General features: G+C 38.4%; 1 long non-coding RNA gene across 1 annotated transcript; it reads right to left on the bottom strand.

Annotated features, from left to right (window-relative positions):
- Positions 1-10,728: 10,728 nt before the first annotated feature.
- On the bottom strand, positions 10,729-12,420 carry LOC141904924 (uncharacterized). The gene is made up of 3 exons (XR_012619223.1): positions 12,340-12,420; positions 11,303-11,417; positions 10,729-10,801 (listed from the first exon to the last, which is right to left on the bottom strand). It is a non-coding gene; the product is annotated as an uncharacterized LOC141904924 (long non-coding RNA).
- Positions 12,421-13,077: the final 657 nt, after the last annotated feature.

Genomic DNA, 13,077 nt, shown 5'->3' with positions numbered 1-13,077 from the left:
AGATATTTCATTCGGATCATTCATGATTACTCAAAAATTTCATTCGATCTCAGCTGGGGCTGGTCCCTCAGTTGAGACTTAAGTTCAAAAATGGTCTTAAATTTCAAGACTGGACTTAAGTTGTTATTAGATTGGTTATAGAACTAAGATGGCTTTAAATTGGTCTTAAGTCTAAGCCATGAGTATGGAACTGGGCCCAGGATCACTTTGTCTAGTGTCATTCATGTTTTCTATCCGATGTCATCTACGTACACACTTATACACGTAAATCTACCCTGTATGCATCACCGCTAGTCGCGCTATTTTTTTCTCGCCGTCTCGTTCTAATCGCTAGTTCCTCCTCACATCATTCAAACCCAGTAGTCGGCGATAATTAGCACGACTAATAAGCCGATATTTCGTGTGATGATGACGTAAGCAGCACCCGAACACGAATATCGAGTCGTGATGAGTAATATTTTTCTAAATGAACATGTGAACTTCATCGAAATGGTAGCGTTAGTTATAGTATTCTTCTCATACAGTCCCAGCTGTGCTCCAACACGATTTACTCCTTACTACTACTCAATGACATCCTGACGTCTATTTCTTATTCGTTTGCACGAACGTTCGGTGATATAACTCCGTCAATTCTGTCTAGCAGATACCTGATATCGTTGACCAGCACAAATGGGCAGCTGAACTAAAACATAGAAACAATCTTGAGTCTTGAGCACTCTCGACGTCCGTTCTAACAACGAAATAGACATCAGTAGGCTACGTCGTAATGAGTCAGGGTAATGAGGCGATTCGTTATAACGAATGATCCTTGTTACATGTACTTACATCTGGGCTCAATTTCATTACAAATGATGAACTCTAACGTAAACTGAATCAACGATGTTAGGACTTATCGCTTATAGTAATACCGGTTATGAGCTTAAGCATCAAAATGACCTAACTTCATAGTGTATTGCCTTTTAGCAGACGAATTAAAACCTTGGACCTGGTTTTATGGGCTCGATATTTCCCTTCATAATATATTAACAAGGACATGGGATTCATAACTCAGCACCAGAAAGTTGCAAATTGATCGTAAAAAATTGATCGCTGAATGTATACGTTTTATACACTTGAGGTGGAGTTTATAGACTGTATTGCGGGTCAGCTCAATGAATAAGTCAAGTGACCCCTGGGAGTCACTGACGATGTACGTATTAAATATCTAGATATCAAGGACGCTATATTCATATATAAGTTCACGTGGTGTAAATTTTATTCGAATAAATTCCGAAAATGTTGACATTAATTTTCTTAAATACGTGTTGAGCAATCAGAAGAGAAGCTCTGCACTCCCTCCCTCCCCTCCCTCCCTCTCCTCTCCCCCTCTCTCGCTCTGTCTCTCAGCACCTTAAATCATATGTTCGTATACTGAGAACCATCATCTCTTACTGTTAATGCTATAAATAAGTGATAAAATCTGAGACACTTAATATCATTAAAGTGAACGTGACAAACATAACGCATCTGTTCAGGTGTCGTTACAATAGTACAGGTGATTGAATGTGGTTGTTTTACAAGACACATTGAAAAAAAAACGTCATCATATCTGTGTCTATGCTTTTAGTCCAATGATAAGGTTGAAAAATAGGACTTCGACAGTAATCTCCTGAACCTGGACCCAGTTCCAGGGTTCGAACTGGGTCCAGGTTCACGTTACCGAGTATTCTTCTCGAGACCTACAGTCAAAGTCCAACCATGCTATAAGTAAACAACTAGAATCTATTCTTAAAACATTTATCGGTGACGGTTTTTTTCTGCGAAGGGCAAAGATAATTCGGTGTGTGTAGGATTGATCGATGACTGACGGAAGAGTTTCGGTCAGCAGTAGCAGACAGGCGAATTGAACAGTTACAGTCCAAACAGGCAGAAAATACGCCCGTTGAATCACTAATCCTCAGATTACTGTCGTAATACGTATCGAGCTGTTTATATCATATAGCAACTCTCCGGTCTCCGTCTCACCTGGAATATGACATGGGCATTTGTTGTCCGTCATCAATTTTTATGAATATGAGACCATTTTTGTATCATGGTTTACCGCCAGAAAATGAACGTTTATCATTTATTTCATCAAGGATTGATATTCAATGTCTCGTGGCCTTTTGCGGAAGTTCTGTCTCTGTTCGTTTGAGGTATCGTATTCGGTAGGTTGTGCAATGTTTAGCTAATCATTGCTGCAACATTCGCCCGTGCTTATGACGATAAAATAGAAAATCCCACGCTATAGAGTCGGGAATATTTCTTGGGGATACATAAAGTAGTTCATCCACGGTTCGAGTTGTGATCTTCACGAATCATTTAGGACTTGATTTTTCGGTCGAAGTGCGAGATTTTTCAAACTTTAAATGTTTAGCCTTTTCTTCGGCTGCAGTTACGTTATGTTCTTCGATCAGGCAACTATATCTGTACTTCGATTTCCGATTTTAAAATCAAACCCCCTGTTTCGCTCGCGGCAGGTGTGTGGTGGGTTTATAAGGGACACTTAATGAAAACAAATCGAACGAAATCAATCAAACGAATAGAATAACGGATCATCCCTATTTTGAGATAAAAATAGCAGTTGGCTGACTCGATCAGGCAGTATCCGTTCGTTTGGGAAGATACGGCATAGTATTCGAATGTTTCATCTCCATTAAAGGTCACCGCATAGTTTTACTCTTGAATCTGTTCGTCTATAAGAAACTTCGCTCGCCTACCGTTTCAAAAGCCCACATTAATCAAAATCAGACACAGAGATAAAAACCGAGTTGTAATCACCGGGATTAAAGCGGTGTTTGAAAATAATTACTCGGTGGAAAGGGCAAAAATATCTCATCGCATTAGAAACATAAGACTCACTTTAAGCCCCTTAAATGTTACCGGTTAAACATGTAAATGTCAGCGAATTTCTGTACGATTCTATTCGCCGAAATCAATATATGAAAAGTTCGAAATCAAATCAAAAGAAATGCATTGCCTGGCACAGGAAACAAACTTCTATGAAACATGTAGCTTTATTATATTCCAAAGCCTTTTTCTACGAGTTTCTAAAGATACAGGGTGCAACTCCATAAGGAGGCCCAAGGCGTCTATGCTATATTCATCCTATGACATCCTGTAATCCATTTCGATGCTTAATTCTTGATTTATGATAGGAATCGAACCTCTGTGTGTTTGTGAGAGACTGCTTTCCAGTTTCTAGCGCGAACATCGATCAAAACGTTCACAGGCTATAATCCAGAAAATGAGACAGATAATGTGTCTCAAATGAGCTGACTCGTGAAGCGAAATTTTCTGTTCTTGAATAGCAATTAGTGAGTCATTTCAGTAGATTTACAACATAAATTGTTTCAATTTGAAACCAGATTCTGGTGTCAGATTGTCGGAATAAATTTAAGTGTCTTATAATGCGAGATACGGAGCTTTCTCTGCGAGGGATGATTTTTACGACTCAATCGTGATAACTTTCAACTGAAGAAAGTTTGATGAATTACAGGGCGGATCTGGGTGTGGGAATTGTAAAATAGATTTCTGCTGTTAATTTAATTCGGGATATATCTTCAGCTTCATCTCATTTTCCTGCATTAAGAATAGTTCACAGAGATAAGATCCGTGGTCTAAATAAAAACTGTGCAACTGAAATCGTGCGATTTGGAATTCCGTAGAGACATTTTACGGCTTATTATTAGAATGGCAAACGGGAAAATGAAACCTTGTTTTGGTTGTCATTTACCATTAGAATGTTTGAATAAAAAACCGGTCGTAGTTATCGCCACAAACACAGATCTCCTGGTAGCGCGACAACCATTCCATCCAAACCGCGAAACACTTTGCACTGGAGCAATTCCAATTACATTCCCTGTAGAACGCTCGACGAAACATTTCTTAGCTCAAGAAAAACAATTCAAATTGACGTATTTTTTCTCAACGATTTTCGATCCTACGACGCTCGAATATAATTTCTATGTTGTCACGAGTTCATTGAATTGGGAAATGGGGGTATTAAACCGTAAGTTCTGGTATCAAGACGATAAAGGATTATTCAGTGATGTTCTAGTCGCGCTAGCGTCACCGCTATTTCTCCTCGCTTTACGGACGTTTTGATCAGCGCCGATCAAGCGGAATAAAATAACACGAACATCTCGCGAAATTAAAATCGTGATCGCGAAAACTGTGAGATTTCTGTAAGGAATCAAATCTGGTGCTTTATTCGGGTTCTATGGAGATTGCTTAGTGTACGAATTTTACAATTATAAGCAAACACTATCAATAACTCAATAACTCAAGAGTCAATCTTTAAAAGGCAGGTCCAACACCGCGAAGAGTGTACTCGTCTCTTTAGGGCCTATAATTCGGGCCCCTCTTAGTAGTATTCCATCGAAAATGAATGGAACCATTTGAGTTAAAATGCAACACAGCCTGGTGCAGAGGACATTTTGAAAAACAAATTGAAATATCTAAAAAGAACACGTCAATTTTATTCTATTTACACCACATTTCACTTCGTAAAAAACTTAAATATCAATAATATATTAATGATTGATTTAGCGAATGATATGTGTTTGTATGTATTAACAAATCATATCGACGAATTCGGAATATTTACAAAATATTCGATTTTTACGATGAATTCAACATCGGTCAAAATTTAGAAGTATAAGTTTAGAACGAATGGTCAGAATTGAAAGTTTTAGATTGCGTTCGCTCGTTTCGTTTTACCACTTAGAATATTATAGTGTGATACCTCTAGCGGTACAGTAACAGGTGGTTCTGAACAAATCCATTTATCGTTTGCATGTTCAAGCACTGAAATAATCTGAAGTTCACTGCTGAAAATTACGTTTTCCCGCTAACTCGGATCTATGATTATTTTCGCCCGCTAGTAACAGGCACGGGATATCGAAAGTGGTCTCGTTGTACAGTTCCATTAGTAACAATCACGCAATGCGTTTAACACGTAACCAGGTGCGTAGATTGCCGGAAAATTTGCCATCGAAATATAATGATCGGGTGAGAAGGCTGGGTAGAGACTGCACGAGAACTAGCTCCTCAGCTGACACACCAAACATATTCTATGTTAGTTAAGCCACAAAGAACCCCGTGCACCGTGAACTCATGACCACAAAACGTAGTTTTAATCCTCCATTCTCGATTTGTGCCCACCGCTTTCTACGCCACATGACGTCACGAGTTTCCGTGTTCTCCCAGTTCCGGAAGCATATACGAACAAGAGCGACGGTTACTTACTCGCATAAAGCAAACTAGCGATTCTTAATTCACATTCTATGATATTTTTGCAGAAAACCAACATTTTACTTTATGCAGATCGCTTTTCCGCGATAAACTGAATTCACCAACTGTCTCAGAATATCTAACAGTAACAGATTACAGTAAATATCACATTCAATTAACAGTCCACTGTGACGTCATCGAATAAATACAAATCAGCACGGCAACAGCAATAAATAACGCGGGCTTTTCAGTTCGTTCAGCGCCCCCTTTATTCGGTTCAGGGTTAGGTTTGAGTGGTCTAGGTCGGGGATTTATAGGCTGGGGTCTACGTTCATGACGACTTTGTTCCTGCCCAGACGGTGGACGGAAAGGTCTCTCTATTTCTCGATATTTTATTTGCGGAGGCGTTGGTCCTACGCACGCGCTATCCCTTCGGTCTGAAAATTTAACAGAGAATCATGAGATTGATTTCAATGCCTAAAGACTTTCCTGTTCGGTGGAGTTCAAGGTCGTTTCTCTTACCGTCATTAAGGTAATAAGTTACAGAAGCTAGCTGTTCTAGTCTTGGTGATTCAGCTGTACCGATGTGACACTGCGATGTCGGCATCTTATAGATTATTCTACCCTTCCATTTCCTCTTAGCACCATCTGATTGTTTGATTATCTAGATACACAGAGAGAGTACGGATTCAATACTTTCTTCGATTCGTCATAAAATGATAATTGATATCGTGACCTCGGAGAATTCTCTAATCATAATAGCTCTAATCAGTTTAAAGAATAAAAAAATCGAAGACATATTGAATATTTAATAGAACGATGACCGCACTCAAACGTGGTGAACGGATAATAAGATAAAATCCCACTATTTACGGATTAAAAGAATTTAAAAACCAGAATTTGACCTGATTTGACACCTGACGATGATCTCTAGGGTGAGATCAAAACGTCGTGTCTTTTATATATTTTAGATTTAATAAATAAATTCTGGTTGTTAAATTCTTTTAATCTGTAAATAGTGGGATTTCATCTTAATATTGAATATTAAGTTAGCACTAAATTTTTGTATTCAATTGCTACTGAATTTTTGATCAAATTGTTTTCACACGCCAATCCCGCTCAAAGTGTAACAGGGGCAAGACTGTTTAATAAGACGAAAACGACTGCGAGAAACAGCGAGAACTCACACGTGAAACTGAATGAAATCTCGTCAATGTTTATCTAGCATGCAGAGTAAGAACATTGTTTACACTGTTGTTAATGGCCCAAAACAACCATAAAACGAGCTGCAAGTTGTTTTATTTCTTTCAATTAAAAACCTACCCAACAATTGAATGTCCGTGGGTTATGTTTACTGTGAGTGATCAAGAAAGCGTTGCCACCGGCTCCGGCAGGGTATAACTTAGCTATACAATGATACACTGCAACATAAAAACGATACGTTTCTGTTATCAGATATACGGTACTTCATTTGCCCCCGAAGCGCAGGGTCATATAAATTTGATTTGGAGTCATATTTTGTTAGGTGGGTTAGTCCCGTAGAGGTCTTCGCATGACGTCACAGCGAGTCGTGCTGGCCATCGAGCGCAGACGGCTAAATGAAGTATGAAGTCAAAGTTGACTGCGATTTGACGGTCAAAATGACGCGTGCGAACAATACACGTAACGCCTACATTTAAGTTGACAAAGAGCACCACCTACCGTCACGAGTGTGAGGTAATTCACACGTATTCATCGCGACGCTCAATTCGTTTCTTTTGACGCAGTTGTACGGATCCCAGTCAGACATCGTTCCCAGACAGTGCGACCGTCCAGTCGGGGAGGGTAATGACGCATTAAACGGTACCATTCCGTGTAACTGACATTGTGATCGCTTTACTGATAACTTAGCTACAACAGAACAGCCATACACATACATATAGATAACCGGGTAAAACATCAGATGCCAAGTCTTGGATTCAAGTCAGAATTGTTTCATTTCAGATGCGTGCTTCAATTCTAGAGTGTTATACTAAAATGATCGCGTGTGTTCATGATATTCACGGTAAGAATATAATGCAGCAAGAAATATGATATTTGCGACAACGTTATCCTCGCTCAATCACTTCAGCATTATAACCTATTTATAGACAATATTTTTGTGTTTAGCTTGCAATAACAAGCGAAGAACTGCATGAAAAATAAAGCTTTGCGTCGAGAGAAGAAATCCATCTTTAAAGAACCATTCGGAATTAAAGAGTATTTGATGAGTTGCAATTATAATTCATATCTTCGCGTCCCCCTTATGTTTCGATGTGTAGATTGAGTATTCTAAACACACACGTCGCTGGCTGTGGATCTCTCGTCGCCTGTAGCAGATTGCTCAATCTCGTGTCTCGGCGATAATCATCAAATTTTCCCCGATGCATTTTGAAATGCGATCCACTTCTACGTCCTGATTGACTGACTGTCAATAACAAATCCGACTCGTAATAAACCCCGTAGAGAACTGGCTGGGCCAGATCACGCTTTTTCATTCCCAACACTGATTCTTATCCGCCATAGAGTTTTTAAATCTTGCAAATCAAATCAAACTTTGCTAAACACATTTTCTATTTTCTCAGATTCCTTGTTTATGTTTCAGACGACTTAGCAGAAATCCTGCCTACCGAGAAATTAAACTTTCATACGTAGGTTAAAGAGAATTACTTACAAATTAAATTTTTCATATGTGAACTTCTAATGCGGTCGTACAGCGGGCCTGGGTCATCGTGAAACTGGCATAACTTGTGGAAACTATGATCAGACTTAAAACTTTTCGCTACAAAAACAAAATGCGAAGTAAAATGATCAATTACTACTCCCTGTAGCAGATACTTTGGTAGTTCTAAAAGTACCAATTAGGGCGTCGACTGTATGGATAGTAAACATTGATTACAGATATCTACTTCATACACATAAGTTTTCGTTTAGATCAGAATTGGGCTGAGGGCGCTAAAGTTTTTATTCTATTCATTAGTCAGTATATGGGATAAACAAAGAATCTCATCTTATTTTACATCAGTAATCTACAATAATAGCAATATGGGGAGGTTATCGGTATATAAAGTTGTTCGCAAATTGCTATTTATAGATTTTAGTGAAAAACTCCGTAGAATTTGTCTGATCGATACATGACTGGTAATTTAATCTGTAAACTTACAAATACGATACTGTAAAATGTTCTCGTGAGCTTTGTAGAATTCAATACATGTATAGCGAGCCCGACTGAAAATAAATAATAGTTAGTTTTATAGAATTTGTGGTTGGTAAAATGTGAAACGAAGGGTGTTTTTAAAAGTTTCTATCTTTAGATTTTACCTCATAAATGAATGAAAGTAAGTGAATGAAATTAAAAAATGGTTTAGTGATATTGTATCGCTAAGTGCCTTGTTGGTTAGACTTATCATAGACATAACAAATATGTAGTGAAATTGATAATAATAAAGTCTTCACTGACCATCCATTGTCAAATGTTGACATAATTTTGTATCTGTGTTGTGCATAGTCCTTATTTTTGCATACGAATTTTCCCAGTAACGTGAACGAAGCGTGTCGTTCAGTAACCATCACTTCTTCAGTTCTATCGGTCTCATAAAGCATCCAGATTCCGTGGTAATTCTGCGGGAATTTACACTCCGGTTTGCCTTTATCTGAACTATCTGTAGAGCGAGTAAAAAAAAAGATGCACAATACGGTCGAGATTAGAATTTCAGATTCATACTTTCATGAATATTTTTCGTTTTTATTCTTTGTGTAAGCGATATGAGATATCACAGAATAACGACTTTGATATTACGTTTTCAACTTACAACATAAGCCACATGATTCCCTACAGAACGTGGCGTATTCATACGGTGGTTTACTCGTGCAGTAACCTTCCCTGGAAAACTCTGAACATCTTTCGCTCTCATCCATGCACGGAGACGAGGCTGGAATCAACGACCAGAATTACCAATTCTTAATATACATCGGTAACAACTAATACAAGAAATAATTCAGTCGCTTAAGAAGTCGTCACATTACTATAGCCGTCTCTAATTCTGTGGCCCTTTGTATTTCTAATTTAATATACTAAGAATAAGTCGTAATTCATTCGGAAAGATCATCAACGAATTGTCGTCTGAACAAATTTCGTAACCATATTTTCTCGCGACTTCAAGACCTCTATACGGACTATACTTTTTGACATATATTTGTGTCGTAGAAGCGGCGGTGTTTTCGAGTTAGGCATCGTTGAATGTACGAAGAGAGGGGAACAGATCGATGTTAATTAACAGACAGTGTTGATGAGAACTCTTCAGTATAGATTAACTAAAAACACAGCTTCCATTTCCGTTAATGGATGACTCTTATGTTGTATATGTGGCTTGTAATCATCTAAATGTGGCTTAGAGAGAAATCAATTCTTTATACATAACATTTCTATTTGCATAAGTAAACCTCGAATAGACAAATCTCTGTAGTGTTTACAAAGCGTTTCCAGACAGATTTTTTGTTGAAAATTGAATAAAGATGAGTGCACTTAATGGTTATAGCAAGTATCTGATAATATCTGAACAGAGAATTGTCCTGAATTGCTCTCTGAAGTTACAAAGAATTCTATACTTTGACACGATATAGAGTTTATCTATTTAGAAAACAAGATCTCTATATTTTGAATCAATAAATAATTGGTAGATGAATCATTTTTGTGTCAGTAAAAAGTCGTCGCACGAGCCGTCACGATTAGACACACTGGCGGCAGCGCATCTGAGATGGAACGAACGGCTAACCCAACGGTAACCTGGCTGGTATCGTAGACACTGTATCCCCAGCCAGAGTCAGTCACGCATCTCCCCTCGGCAGGGACTCGAACCCGATAACATCGCGAGACTGTGATGGCACGAAACCCTGCCTGATTAACCCGAATCTTGTGCACTTACTTAACAATGATATCATCATCAGCCAATCAGAAATCACGTTTTATTTCAGCCCGAGTTATTTACAGATATTCGTGAATTTGCCTAAAGGATTATACAGCAGGGTGTCGTGTTGTGGTAGAGTATCGCGATGCCATCAGGTTTGAATCCCTGCCAAAGGAGAACAGTGATACAGTCACGCGGTATCGATACTTACACGCTCTCGACATTGATAACCTGTAATACACGGTCGTTCCGTCTAACGGGGGTCGACCATCGGAAGTGCTCGGTGTCAAAACCCCTTCGTATAAATACGCCTCAAATTTCCCTCCGATATTCGAAGGAAATCGCTGAAAACGGTGAAAATCGATATACGTAAATCATCAAGTTCCACCAATTATCGATTCAAAACATTCGTTATTTCATATTATGAGCATTAATGATTTTTTTTATCTAATGAAAATGCATTCGGAAATAACTATCGATATGAATATTATTGCGTGCAGAGAGCTTGTGCATCTTGACAATATTTCTTACCAAAGTATAGCGTGGAAATTTGCCTTCCGAATGAACGATCACGTATATGTATCCCTCTTCTTCCCAGTCTCCATAACAGTAGAGGTTTTCAGCTGGTGACAAAATAATCATGAAAATGATTTAATAGGTCCGGTTTTGCGTGACTGAAAACACGTTTTAACGAAGCAGGAAAAAGTTGGAGGAAGATTGCCGGACCCAGCTCCACATTTTTGAGTTATAATTTGACTCGGAGTTAACTCATTCAAAATGAAAAAATGTAAGTGTTACTGATAACCGTGGACCTGGGTCCTGGACTTAAAAACTGAATGATGTTTCCTTCAGGTTCAGATATAGATCGTTTTCTTCTGTCGTTGTTGTCTGAAATCGTAACCATGGTAATTAACCAGACGAGCTACCCTCAATGAATTCTGGATATAAAGCCACATCCATCTCGTTATACTGCTCATTTCCTACGCGTATTACACAAAGTTAGAAACATTTACTTCATTTTATTCAACAGCCGTGCTGTTACATAAAAAGACCACGTGATTCTCGATCAGGTTGAACGGTGAAGGTAAAACGCTACGCTGAAGTTAAAAGATGGAAATTCTTACTTGTTGCTGGACTGAATGGGTTACAAGTCGTTTTAGGAAATATGAACTGTAAGCCTTCCCCGATTATACATTCCGTTTCTAGACGCGATTGACGCCAAACATCCGGGCAAATATCCTAAAAACAGATTTGAAAAAAAAAACAAAACAAAATGTATCGAGACATAAAATCGAACATTAAAAGACAGTTTCGGACTCTAGAGACCGACGTCAGTGTGTCCTTGAATTTGTATATAGTGGATTCGATTTTTAGATTAGATTAGATTTAAATTTATTGCTCCAGAAAATTGTACATTTTTTGCGAGCACAGGATACATACAAAATAAACAGTTTGCAGTTATACAATAACAGTTGCTAGTCATACAATAACTAGTTATATTTACAATTGAAAAGTTATTTTGAAAAGTTCGTGTATACCAGGAACAGCGATGAGGTGAGGCTAGATGAGGCTATGTGCCAGTTTCGGACTCTAGAGACCGACGTCAGTGTGTCCTTGAATTTGAATATAGTGGATTCGATCCTACTATGTCTATTCCCCACGTGACCAGGTGATTTAACTTGTATTTCTGTATTTTAGACGTTTTCATAGTTTTTTTGCATTGCGGCTGTAGCGACTTGAGTAGCTGCGCTGGTCAGCCAGGAAATCGAGCTCGTAAACATCGCCGGTAATTGGAAAATTCGCGCGCTGTAAAAAACTACCTGTCATAACCGCGTGCGAGACTATTGCTCAGACAAATCGTGTTCAGCACGACAAATTGCGCTATAAATACCTCCACATGATCGGCCATAACTTCTACTGAGTGGTCAGTAAACACTACAAACCGTACTGCCAATCAGCAGTCCGTCGATTATTTCCGACGAATAGTCTCTAATCTACGTATTTAACGCGGTGGGATTGCATCCGGGTACTCGACAAAAACCGAGATACCTCAATTTGTAAGGATACAAATTTACTTGATTTGCCACAGGTGGAGAAGGGATGGAACTAGGCTAGTTAGTCAGATAGCCTTTTAATAAGACAAAAGACGAACTTAATTTACCTTTTGATTTGTGAAGCTATGCGTATGGAAGACGAATCCGCCCGGATTTGGGCAATACGACCAAACCTTCTGTTTTTCAGCTGTGAAATTAACAAATACATTCATGGTCAGTATGATTCCAGCTATGAGTATTTTGCACGATTTTTTTCTGATTTGGAGTTGCACACGAATCTATACTTCTAGTGGAAACCAGGAACCGAGCGATATAGAGACACAGACAGACTGAAAGAAACCTACCCAACCAGGGCCAGTCAATTTTCCGCAGCTTATCTCTGTGACACAGTGAGTCGTGTAACTCTTTACTGTGCATCGCTATGAAAAAAAGAAATTATAACTAATAACTCTCTATTTCGCGAAGCAATCAATGCGGGTAACATGACATTTTTAGAAGAAATAAATGAATGAAAATTTTGTATATAAATAAATTCACGAAATATACTCACATTCTTTAACTTGGATAACATTCTGACCCCGTATTATTAGCTGTATACACATATATTTTCTTAACCTAAGTGAAAAAATGGCCAATGGTAAATAACGAAATGACATACTAATATAAGCACTTAACTATAAATATAGTTTCTGTTATGTATATCTATTTCCGTATGAAATAGCATGGCCCGATGCCATAGCTAAAAGCTGCTGATAGTGAAATATTTTAGCTGATAAAATGAAATGCTTGTTTTACTTTTACTTTCGAGTATTTCAGGCATCAAAGTCGCTGAACTATTCGGCAAG

Source organism: Tubulanus polymorphus, chromosome 5, assembly GCF_964204645.1.
Source record: "Tubulanus polymorphus chromosome 5, tnTubPoly1.2, whole genome shotgun sequence".
NCBI classification, from domain to species: Eukaryota; Metazoa; Nemertea; class Palaeonemertea; order Tubulaniformes; family Tubulanidae; genus Tubulanus; species Tubulanus polymorphus.
The sequence above is the reverse complement of the archived record's forward strand: the minus strand, read 5'-3'. Positions and strand labels throughout refer to the sequence as shown.